At 40.6% G+C, this 13,378-nt stretch overlaps 1 pseudogene; it reads right to left on the reverse strand.

The window, feature by feature from the left end:
* Positions 1–582: 582 nt before the first annotated feature.
* Positions 583–12,745, reverse strand: LOC132612880 (probable trehalose-phosphate phosphatase H; annotated as a pseudogene).
* Between the last annotated feature and the right edge of the window lie 633 nt (positions 12,746–13,378).

Below are 13,378 nucleotides of genomic sequence, written 5' to 3' on the forward strand. Positions count from 1 at the left end.
CATGACAAACTCTTATACATGTTTTATAATTAGCATGTTGGGCTCGTGCGCAGCACGGGCAACCCCTTGTAGTGGAAAAGAGAGTGAGAAGTGCATAATAATACTTCCTTATTGAATTTATACTTAGAAAGTTACAAAATTTCTACATTTTTTCCAATTACAGTTGAGTCTTCCAAAAAGAAAAGATACAAACTAAGCTCTTTTTTGTTTTTTGGCTAAACAAGACGGATATTTCATTAAACAAAATAGAAACATACAAAGAGTACATATTTACAAATAGGTAAATGTAAAAACTAGGGAGGGAGGGGGGTGTGGGGGGGGGGGGGGGGGGTTAGGGACTGTTCTCGCTATAGGGATGCCAGCACAGTCCTTATTAAAAGCTGGTAAAACATAGTAAGGGGGAGAAAGCAACTGTGTGGGATTCCATGGGGAATGGCCAAGGGAAGGAGTTTGCTAGTTTATCGGCTACTATGTTTGCGGAGCGACAAACATACTGCAGTTGGTGAACTCCAAGGCTATGCATCAATGACCTAAGATCTTTTAATTAACCCATCCCCAATAAAACTTCCAGGCTTAAAAGGGTCAGGACGATCTTTTCCACTCCACCAGACGGTTTAAAAAGTACATAACCTGCCATATTAAGAAATACCAACATATTACTAATCTGACTCAATATATATAAATAATTTTAATCTTGTTAAAATTGTTATCTATAGAGCATATATTTTCAATTATTATACCTCTAATGGCTCTTGCAGAGAATAGGAAGCATTGGTTTCTTTAGGTGATTTGGATACTAAATTCCAAAGCCTTGTCCTCTATCGCGCAAAACCTGATTATTTTCCATAACAAAATGTTAGTACTATTATTATTATTTTCCAAAAAAATACAAAGTTATAATTTTGTTTGTTGAAGAAAATTATGACAAAAGAAAGTACCTTGAAAGCATTTTCATCAGTTTGATCATCACCAATGTACATAGGTAAAACATCATTTGAATTAGCATAACCTAACGATTCCAACAAAAATTCAAGTGCATTTCCCTTGTCCCATTTAATACATGGACGAATCTCCAATACCTGTCATAAAACAATTAAAAAGTCAGTTTTTTCTTTTCTTTATCTTGTAACATAAAAAACATGGCTACTATTTAATACTGTAATTACTTAAAAAATTCACCTTTCTTCCTTGAGTTAATCGAAGCGCTGGGTATTCCTTAGTCATTGATTTCACTTGCTCAGCTAGTTCAGTCCATCTCTGAAATTACCAAAAAAACAAAGTTGAAAACTCAATTTATTATGATAATTTCTTTTTGAATTAAAATCTCAAGTAAAACCAGGAACTATGGAATAGAGGATTTTTAAAAAAATTGTACCTTTTCTTCAACACGGCGGAAATGTACGGATAAGCAGAATTTGTTGTTTTCCACTTTAGGTCTTGGTGCAGATTTTGTTTTCTCCACTAAAGATTTATACACCTGAAAAGTGTTGACGTTTCAACTTTTTTCTTTCTATAATGTGTAAGGGGACAAAACCACTAGAGGTAAAGTGAAAAGTTAAAAAACAACAAGAACTAACCTCATCAATCATGGGTAAAAGTTCTCTAGCAGGTTGGCAAAGTATAGTTTGATTATCTCCTTGAATAAAAAAAGAAGTACCAAACACTATTATAAAAGGAAAAAAATAACATAAGATTAATTTAGTAACCAATTAAGCTAGAAAATAACTACTCCAATATTATTGTTTGGTCACCTTTCCTTTAACAGGCGCCTTGATGTCCATTCCATGACTTCCAGCATAATCCAGTTCTGATAACTCTGCAAAATCAAACAATTTTGATCTGCATCTTCCACTTACTATTGCTGTGGGAAATATTTAGCTGTGTCCCTCACTGCTTCCATCATCTAATTATCATAAACCCAAAAAATGAATTAGTTTAAATGCTAAGTAATTTGGATTAATTAAAGTTTAGTAAATTTAAACAAACCCCATCAGTCATGAAGGCTTTGTCAGGATCATCAATAATGGGTGACAATGTACCATCATAGTCCAAAAACACAACTATTTGTTTCCCTTTTAAAGCATTTATAATTTCCTCAAACTTGTTCAAAGCTGAAGGATGATGAACCTGTTCAAATTTACCAACAAAATATAAAAGAAAAATTCAAAAACAACTCTTGGTAATTATAAACCAAATCCATTTGAGAAGAAGCTCTTATGGAATCAAGTAAAGCTAAAGGGCTTGAAAATGAATTTGAATTATAACTTTAACGGCTATCACATTTTGGTTAAAAAATCTTTGCTATTTTTGTTCAATTGCTTCCAGTTTAGTGTTATTCCCTTGGTCCCAATTTATGTGATACATTTCGCTTTTTGAGAGTCAATTTGACTAAATTTTGAAGCAAAATTGGATTAGATTAACTCAATATTTTAAGATTACAATTTATATATTTGAAAGCTACAAGAAAAGTACTACAAGTTGCAACTTTCCTCATATCAATTTTTTAACGACCCTTCCGGTCGTTATGGGAAATTAGGACTCCGTTGGGAATTCAGAGGCTGCGGTTGGATTTGTTGGGCATCCTTTTGTATATGTGTATGTTTGTTTTGTGTTTTTGAGGACTTGGATGAAATGTGGGGTGATTGGGGAAAAAACTGGACAAAAGTCGAGCCCACTGCCCAAAATGGACTGCTGCAGCGGTGGGTGTACCGATGTGGCGGTACCGCTATAGGGGTGGCTTGACCGCTGCCAGCGGCCATCCATGTCCTTAGTGGCCGCTGTGGCGGATGGTGGACCGATATAGCGGTAGGAAGACCGCTATAGCGGTCAAGTGGTTTCTTCAGGGACGGCTATAGCGGTCAAGTGACCGCTGTAGCGGCCTTTTGACCACCGCAGCGGTCGACGAGAAACAGCTGCCGGGATTTTTATACTTAGTTTTATTTTCTCTTTTCACAAAACACAAACACACTTCCCAACAAGCACCTAGAGAGAATTTTAAAGCTAGGCCAAGAAAACCTTCAGAGGTAAGTTCCATTGCTTTTCATTCTATCATTCCCTTCCCCTTCATTATTATGATCATCTTTATGGGTCTCTAATGGTGAAAGTGAAGTAGAAACCCTAGAATGTCAATAAACCTTCTAAACATGATGGGTTAGGATTATTATCGCTTATTTATCATTTAAATGGATTGATTAGTTGCTATTTGTCATAAATTGAACATTTAGAATCATGAACTAAGTGATTTGAGACCTCGGGTTCTATAAAAATGGGGTCTTTGCTATAGAAAATTGTTTGTAATGGGAATATTTGATAGAATATTGTATAAATTAATGGTAAGTGAATACTAGGGCCTTGATAGGTTGTTTATCACCTAGAAAATCATTTACCCTTAGTATGGGGGAAGGGAAGGGTATTCTTGCTTTGGTCTTTGTGAATTGAGCAATGTGACTCATTGAGCCTTCTATTTTTAGACCGTGAACGTATTGAGGCTTTGATGAAAGGAAAGGCTGTAGCAAAGTAACCTGCGCGTTCCAAGCTCTACTATGAGGTAGGTTACGGTTTACTTAAGTTAGACTTTGGTTAGTTGATTGTATATTTTGTGATCTCCTTAGGAGAAAGCATGTCTAGTTTTCATGCATGGTATTATGTGGATAAATTCCTACGTCAATGTGATTGAGTGATTGTGTAGGCTCCGTGTCATTATTCATGTGTGATTGAATCTACAGTGGATGTGTTGTGATAAGAAGCTAATATAATCTTCTCAAGGGTACTGTGACATAAAATGATGAGTTGATTGTTGATATTGGAAAGGTAAGAAATACTGTTCTGTAAGAGGTATGGAAAGGCACTCATGCGACCTAGATTATGGGCTGGTGGTCCGAGGATCGTTCCGGAAACGAGAGGTACTTTGATATGTCCTGCGATCAAGGTTTGTTCTGCGGCAGAGGTTTGTGCTCGGGTCCGAGGAGTATTCCGGAACGGGTGGTACATGGACACCATGGGTCCCCTGCAGGTCATGACTACTGAGCTAAGACATCAGCTAGCATGTATGTACTGCGAGTGAGGTTATTAGGGTAGATTTATATCCTGTTGTGACTTACGTGATTGTGATGCTTGACATCTTAGTGATTTGACTGTGATTGTTCTTGGTTGACTTTCTGTGATTTATTAATGTTCATGACTATTGACTGCTTGTTTTATTCTATAGATTTTTCAAAATATGCATAATACTAATCTTAGTCGGCCTATGATATCTACCGGTACATAGTGTTTGTACTGATACTACCTTGCTGCATTCTTTTGAGTGCAAATTTGGATACAGAGACTGCTACTCGACCTCACATCTAGCGTGGAGGATATTTGTTGACAAATTTCGGGTGAACTTCTTCCCATGCCAGGCCGCCCGAAGATCTTCTTTCTATGAAGTCTTTTCGTACTCTGGACATTATGGATTACTTACTTGTTAGACTTCAAATTCTTAGACATGTTTTTGGCTTGGAGTCCTATACGATGACTTTCGAATTTTGGGGATTGTAATAGTTATAACTTCTGCACTTATTTCAGTATTTATGGCATGACGTATTTTGTTATTTGATGTTTGAATGAGTAATAATGTTTAACTTGGTTAATATAAAATCGAATTGAACGAATATGTGTCTTGTGTGTTAGTTCGCCCACTAGGATTTAGATGGGTGTCGGTCATGGCTGGTTGGGTTGTGACAGAATTGGTATCGGAGCTTTAGGTTTGTCGATCTCATCGTACAAGGAAATATCTAGCAGAGTCTTGTAGATCGGTATGGAGACGTCTGTACTTAACTTCGAGAGGTTGTCGGACACCAGGAAAACTCTCTTTTCTTTCTTCTTTCGTGCTTGATTCCAATTGGTATCTGCTGATTCAAATTGGTATCTGACTATCTTTCATTCTCTCGCAGATGGCGAGAACACGCGCGGCAGCAACTAGAGGTAGAGGTGGAGGCAGAGGAGCTGGCAGAGGGGCGGCCCCAGCTGGGGGCGGTATCCCAGTGGTTGACCTCGTGCCTCCAGTGGTTCCTAATGAGACAGCGAGAGATGCAGCCGTACCAGCCCAGCCAGCAGCTGTACCAGTTCAACCAGGAGCTGCAACTGCTTAGGGTATACCAGATGCTATGGCGCAAGTGCTGCATTGGTTGCATAGGCTAGCACAGGCCAGAGCTATACCAGCGGATCCAGCAAGTAGGGGCACAGAAGTAGCGGTCCCAGGTCCAGAAAGAGCACAGGCTCCGGAGGTTCAGCATGCAGCAGCGGTGGCACCTCGCTTTGATGAGGTTTCGGGTTTTAAGGCCTTCCCGAGGCCAGTTGCAGGGCCAGTGATGACTGGTGAAGAACATGATCTGTTTTGGAGGTTCACTAAAATGAAGCCCCCTGTGTTATATGGTACGGAGTCGGAAGACGTATACGAGTTCATCATTGACTGTCACGAGAGACTTCACAAAATAGGGGCCATGGATAAATACGGGGTAGAGTTTGTGACCTTTCAATTCTTGGGTGATGCCAAGCTTTGGTGGAAGGCTTATGTGAAGTGTAGGCCAGCTGGGTCTCCTCCGTTGACTTGGGTTCAGTTTTACTCTGTGTTTCCGGATAAGTACGTTCCACGTACTCTGAGGGACCGACGGAAGGATGAGTTCCCTACTATTAGTCAGGGGGACTCGTCAGTTGCTGTGTATGAGTCCTGTTTTCACTCTCTTTCCCGTTATGCTCTTCAGTTACTACCTACTGAGGGGGAGAGGATACGGCGGTTCGTGAAAGGGTTGAATACTAGACTTCAGTTGTTACCTCTTCAGCTTGTAGCCATTGGGGCTTCATTTCAGGAGATAGTGGAGCATGTCCGTGTCATCGAGGGGATTAGGCATGAGAGTTACACAAAATAGGTTAAGAAGAAGGCCCATAAGGGTGGGATGTTGAGTAACTCCTTCTCGAGGGGTCAGAGTTCGCAAGTATATTCAGGGTGTCCGATTCTGTCCGCGATGCAGGTGTCATCTAGGAGCCTATCAGGGGCAAATTATCAGGCTTCCGGTTAGCATGGAGGCTACACCTCTTCATCAGCTTCTGTTCAGTGGCCTACGCTGGACCGTGCTTGCTTCGAGTGTGGTTAGATAGGACATATTAAGAGGTATTGCCCCATACTTAGACAGAGCGGGCAGGTGATTCAGTATCAGACTCTCCAAGCTCCATTTGCACCAGATCGAGGGGGTAAGGATCGTACACCGGCAGGGCGGGGTGGCCACACCGCGGGTAGGGGTGTTGGCCAGCCTAACCGAGGCGGTCCTCAAGCAGGTAGAGGCGGACAGTAGCCCGCCAGGGGTGGGGCTTAGACTGGTAATAGTAATCGCGATGGTTCACAGGCGACAAGGGGACACGATCATTTGTACGGTTTTTCAGGTAGACCCGAGGCTGAGGCCTCCGATACAGTTATCACAGGTACTATCTCCGTTTATGACCGTATGACTTCTGTTTTGTTTGATCCAGGTTCTACTTTTTTCTATGTATCTACCTATTTTGTTGTGGTCTGGATATGATGTGTGATACCCTTGATATCTCTATTTATGTATCTACTTCTGTTGGGGATTCTGTGGTGGTGGATAGCGTCTACCCTTCGTGTGCGATTTCTTTTATGGGGTATAGTGCTTGGGCAGATTTGAATATCGTAGACATGGTAGATTTGGATGTTATTTTGGATATGAGTTGGTTGCCCCCGCATTATGCTATTCTTGATTGCCATGCCAAGACTATTACATTAGCCATGCCCGGGGCGCCTAGACTCTAGTGGAAGGGTAACCTTAGTCCCCTCCCTAAGAAAGTAATATCCTTTGTTCGTGTTAGGAAGCTAGTAGAGAAGAGTTGCCTAGCTTATCTGGCACATATCCGTGACACCAGTGCAAATAATCCACCCCTTGATTCTGTTCTAGTGGTACGCGAGTTTGCGGATGTGTTCCCCGCGGACTTGCCTGGTATGCCATCGGATCGTAACATTGACTTCAAGATTGACTTAGACCCAGGGACTTGTTCTATATCCATCCCACCTTATAGGATGGCACCAGCAGAACTCAGGGAACTAAAAGAGCAGTTGCAAGATCTTCTGAGTAGGGGGTTCATTCGCCCGAGTGCCTCTCCGTAGGGTGCTCCTGTGTTGTTTGTTAAGAATAAAGATAGGTCTATGCGTATTTGCATTGACTACCGTCAGCTGAATAAGGTAATTGTCCTAAACAAGTATCCCATTCCCCGTATTAATGACTTGTTTGATCAGTTACAAGAAGCTTCTGTGTTCTCTAAAATCGATTTGAGATCAGGGTACCATCAGTTGAAGATTCAAGCAGAGGATGTTCCTAAAACTGCTTTTCGGACCAGGTATAGGCACTATGAGTTCTTGGTTATGTCTTCCGGGCTTACAAATGCACCAGCTACGTTCATGGATTTGATGAATAGTGTGTTTAAGCCCTATGTATACTCATTCGTAATGGTGTTCATTAATGATATCCTGGTGTACTCTAGGAGTATGGAAGAACATGAGAAACATTTGAGAATTGCTTTTGGGGTATTGCTAGAGAAGAAGTTGTATGCTAAATTCTCTAAGTGCGAATTCTGGATTGTCTTGTTTGTCCTTCTTGGGGCATGTTATTTCAAAAGAGGGTATCATAGTGGATCCTCAGAAAATTCAGGCAGTCAAGGAATGGGCTAGGCCCACATCAGTGACCGAGATCCGTAGTTTCGTGGGTCTGGCTAGCTACTATCATTGGCTTGTGAAAAGGTTTGCCTCTATTGCTTCTCATATGACCCGTTTGACTCAGAAAGAGGTACTGTTTCAGTGGTCCGACGAGTGTGCATTTTTTTACTACAGCACCAATTCTGGCATTGCCCGTTGAGGGCAAGGATTTTGTTATTTATTGTGATGCTTCACGTTCTGGTTTGGGTGCTGTTTTGATGCAGGAAAATAATGTGATTGCTTATGCTTCGCGGCAGTTGAAGGTGCATGAGAAAAACTATCCTACTCATGATCTATAGTTGGCAGCGGTGGTGTTTGCGTTGAAAATCTGGAGGCACTACTTGTATGATGTCCATTATGAGGTGTACACAGACTATCGCAGTCTGCAACATGTGTTAACTCAGAAGGATCTGAACTAACAGTGGAGATGGATGGAACTGATGAAGGACTATGACATCACCATTTTGTACCACCTTGGTAAGGCAAATATGGTAGCTGATGCATTGAGCCGGAAGTCGGCTAGTATGGGAAGTGTGGCTTGTTTAATTTCTTCTGAGCGTCCGTTGGCTAGAAGAGTTCAGACTCTGGCTAACAGTTTTATGAGACTAGATATTTCTAGCACAGGCAAGGTGTTGGCCTGTGTTGAGGCTCGGTCACCATTTTTAGAGCAGATTAAGGCTAAGCAGTTTGAAGATGCTAAGTTATGTAAAATACGAGATAAGGTGTTGCGTGGTGAGAACAAGGAGGATGTGATTGATGAGGAGGGTGTGCTGCGAATCAAAGGGCGAGTGTGTGTGCCACGTATCGGCGACTTGATTAAGACCATTCGGACAGAGGTTCATAGCTCGAGGTATTCTATCCATCCTGGTGCCACTAAGATGTATCGTGATTTTAGGCAACATTACTGGTAGACTAGGATGAAAGGTGATATAGTAGAGTTCGTTGCTCAGTGTCTAAATTGCCAACAAGTGAAGTATGAACACCAGAAACCTGGGGGTACATTGCAGAGAATGCCCATTCCTGAGTGGAAGTGGAAAAGGATAGCCATGGATTTCGTGGTGGGTCTTCCGAAGACGCTTGGGAAGTTTGACTCTATCTGGGTTATTGTTGACATGTTGACTAAGTCTGCCCACTTTATTGCGGTGAAGATAACTTATGATGTAGAGAAGTTGGCTAAGGTTTACATTCGGGAGGTGCTTAGACTCCACAGGGTTCCTATCTCCATCGTGTCTGACAGGGGCACCACGTTCACATCCAGGTTTTGGGAGTGTTTGCATGAGGAGTTGGGTACGAGGTTAGATCTTAGCACAGTCTTTCATCCTCAGACTGACGGGCAGTCTGAGCAGACTATTCAGGTTCTTGAGGATATGCTTCATACGTGTGTGATAAATTTTGGTGGGCATCGGGATCAGTTCTTGTCCTTAGCTGAATTTGCTTACAATAATAGCTATCACTCGAGTATTGATATGGCCCCATTTGAGGCATTGTATGGGAGGAGGTATAGGTCTCCTATTGGATGGTTTGATGTATTTGAGGTAAGTCTGTAGGGTACCGACCTTCTGAGAGAGTCCCTAGAGAAGGTGAAGGTGATTCGAGCCAAGCTTTTAGCAGTACAGAATAGCAGAAGGAGTATGCGGACCGCAAAGTCCGAGATCTTGAGTTTGAGGAAGGAGAACTAGTGTTATTGAAGGTCTCACCATGAAGGGTGTGATGAGGTTTAGGAAGAAGGGCAAGCTTAGCCCGAGGTACATTGGCCCGTTTGAGATTAGAGGTGGCTTACAAGTTGGCTTTGCCTCAGGCGTTCATCCGGTGTTCCATATGTCGATGTTGAAGAGGTACCACGACGATGGTTCCTATATCATCCGTTAGGATTCGATTTTGTTAGATGAAAATCTGTCGTATGAGAAAGAGTCCGTTGCTATCTTAGATAGGGATGTTCGCAAATTAAGATCCAAGGAAATAGCTTTTGTGAAAGTTCAATGGAAGAATCGACTAGTGGAAAAATTTACTTGGGAGACAGAGTCCGATATGAGTAGCAAATACCCTCAGCTTTTCGCCGAGTCAAGTAACTCCTCCCTATATTTCTCATACTTGTCCATTCTGGGACGAACAATGTTTTAATTTCCATCTGGTGTAATGACCCTTCCAGTCCTTATGGAAAATTAGGACTCCGTTGGGAATTTCGAGGCCGCGGTTGGATTCGTAGGGCGTCCTTTTGTATATGTGTATGTTTGTTTTGTATTTTTGAGGCCTTGGATGAAATGTGAGGTGATTGGGGGAAAAACTGGACAAAAGTCGAGCTCACTGCCCAATGGACCGCTGCAGCGGTGGGTGTAACGCTATAACGGCGGCTTGACCGCTGCCAGTGGCCATCCATGTCCTTGGTGGCCGCTGTGGCGGATGGTGGACCGCTATGGCAGTACCACTATAGCAGTGGGAAGACCACCATAGCGGTCAAACAGTTTCTTTGGGGACCGCTATAGCAGCCATTTTGACCGCCGTAGCGGTCGAGAAGAAACAGTGGCCGGGATTTTTATACTTAGTCTTATTTTCTATTTTCACGAAACACCAAGACACTTCCCAACAAGCACCTAGAGAGCATTTTCAAGCTAGGGCAAGATAACCTTGAGAGGTAAGTTCCATTGCTTTTCATTCTATTATTCCCTTCCCCTTCATTATTGTATTCATCTTCATGGGTCTTTAATGGTGAAGGTGAAGTAGAAACACTAGAATGTCAATAAACCTTCTAAACTTTATGGGTTGGGGTTATTATTGCTTATTTATCATTTAAATGGATTGATTAGTTGCTATTTGTCATAAGTTGAACATTTAGAATCATGAACTAAGTGATTTGTGACCTAAGGTTCTATAAAAATGGGGTTTTTGCCATAGAAAACTGTTTGTAATGGGAATATTTGATAGAATGTTGAATAAATTGATGGTAAGTGAATACTAGGGTCCTTGATAGGTTGTTTATCACCTAGAAAATCATTTACCCTTAGTATGGGGGAAGGGAAGGGTATTCTTGCTTTGGTCTTTGTGAATTGAGCAATGTGACTCATTGAGCCTTCTATTTTTAGACCGTGAACGTATTGAGGCTTTGAGGAAAAGAAAGGCTGTAGCAGGGTTACCTGCGCATTCCAAGCTTTACTTTGAGGTAGGTTACGGTTTACTTAAGTTAGACTTTGGTTAGATGATTGTATGTTTTGTGATCTCCTTAGGAGAAAACATGTCTAGTTTTTATGCATGGTATTATGTGGCTAAATTCCTACATCAATGTGATTGAGTGATTGTGTAGGCTCCATGCCATTATTCCTGTGTGATTAAATCTACAGTGGATGTGTTGTGATGAGAAGCTAATATAATCTTCTCAAGGGTATTGTGACATGAAATGATGAGTTGATTGTTAATATTGGAAAGGTAAGAAATACTGTTTTGTAAGAGGTATGGAAAGACACTCATGTGACCTAGATTATGGGCTGCTGGTCTGAGGATCATTCCGGAAATGAGAGGTACTTTGATATGTCCCGCGATCAAGGTTTGTTCTGGGGCGGAGGTTTGTGTTCGGGTCCGAGGAGTATTCTGGAACGGGTGGTACATGGACACCATGGGTCCCCTGCAGGTCATGACTACTGAGCTAAGACATCAGCTAGCATATATGTACTGCGAGTGAGGTTATTAGGGTAAATTTATTTCCTGTTGTGACTTACGTGATTGTGATGCTTGACATCTTAGTGATTTGATTGTGATTGTTCTTGGTTGACTTTCTGTGATTTATTGATATTCATGACTATTGACTGGCTTGTTTTATTCTATTGATTTTACACAATATGCATGATACTAATCTTAGTCGGCCTATGATATCTACCGGTACATAGTGTTTGTACTGATACTACCTTGCTGCATTCTTTTGAGTGCAAATTTGGATATAGAGACCGCTACTCGTCCTCACATCTAGCGTGGAGGATTTTTGTTGACAGAGTTTAGGTGAGCTTCTTCCCATGCTAGGCCGCCCGAAGATCTTCTTGCTATGATGTCTTTTCGTACTCTGGACATTATGGATTACTTATTTGTTAGACTTCAGATTCTTAGACATGTTTTTGGCTTAGAGTCCTATACGATAACTTTAGGATTTTGGGGATTGTAATAGTTAGAACTTCCGCACTTATTTCAGTATTTATGGCATGCCGTATTTTGTTCTTTGATGTTTGAATAAGTAATACTGTTTAACTTGGTTAACATAAAATCGAATTGAATGAATAGGTGTCTTGTGGGTTGATTCGCCCACTAGGATTTAGATGGGTGCCAGTTATGGCGGGTTGGGTCGTGAAAAATTTGGTGAAAAGATACATTTCAAAATGTTGGTCATATGTCATGCAGTTTGAATCTCGAAAAGTGAAAAGTATCACATAAATTAGAACAGATGAAGTATTTGTCATTAAATATAGGGTCAGGTAATTCTTAACCTTTATAGTTGTAATGTACAGGTGTTGTTGATTTTAGCATTTCATATTCTTATATCATTTTTTTTGTGTGTTTTGAGCTTACCATCCAAGAAGTCAAGTCATCTGAAAGAGTGGATGACTTGTGATGCGTAGGAGAGGAAGCCCTCATAGAATCAACCCAAGAGTCTACCACATTCTGCTGACCCATTTTCACCCCTACAAAACACAATATTACAATCCAAATAAAAGTTCCAAGTACAAAAAGGAATTCACAATAAACTATTCACAATAACACCTTGCAAGATGAAGGAAGTTCAAGTCAATTACCTCAGAAACTTTAATCTTTGTGTCTCTTGGATTAGTTGATCATACCAGCTCCCTACCTCGCACTTTTGTATTAAAAAATGAGTTTGTTGTAGTCCTCTCACAACTGAAACATAATGTACAGTATCTTCCACTGGCGGTAGCTTCTTTAACAGCAGTTGTAGTCCTCTTCTTTAATGGCAATATCAACTATGTATGATTTGTAACGCATGCAGACAATATTTATCCTATCCACCATTAATTATAAGATTTTGATATCAATTAATTTGTCTTGCAAGAGATCCTTTCCGTCTTTGGCATTGATTATGTCCAAAACTATGTATGCTTTGTAAAGAATGAAGACAGAACTTATCCTATCCACCATTAATTATAAGATCATTTATTTGTCGTGCAACAGATTATTTCCACCTTTGGCCTGGATTATCTCCATGTAAATATTTTCCAACTTTGTTTGTGTCTCATTGTGAAATATTAATTAGAATCTTAACAAGTTAATATCTCCAAATAAAGTGAAAAGTATTTGATTTTCATGGCCAAACACCTACTTATTTTCTGATTATACAATTTCTTCAGAAACTTTTGATTCTATATTGAATTTAAAATATCAAGATGGAGCTAATTAGCTAAAAGCATGTACACAATCTGTATTATAGAGTTTAGGTTTGGTGCACCGTTGGTGTATCATATTTTTACACCATCAGGTGATAATGACCTTCTATAGCAGGTTTACACCAAATCAATGAATTTATGATATTTGTTTGAACATATACAACTATCACTTAACCATGGTTAATTAATGTATATATTCATTTCATTAAATCACTTAATCATGATAAATTGCATAGGTTTGGTGTAAACACCCGGTGTGGAT

This window comes from Lycium barbarum, chromosome 10 (assembly GCF_019175385.1).
Source record: "Lycium barbarum isolate Lr01 chromosome 10, ASM1917538v2, whole genome shotgun sequence".
Classification (NCBI taxonomy): Eukaryota; Viridiplantae; Streptophyta; class Magnoliopsida; order Solanales; family Solanaceae; genus Lycium; species Lycium barbarum.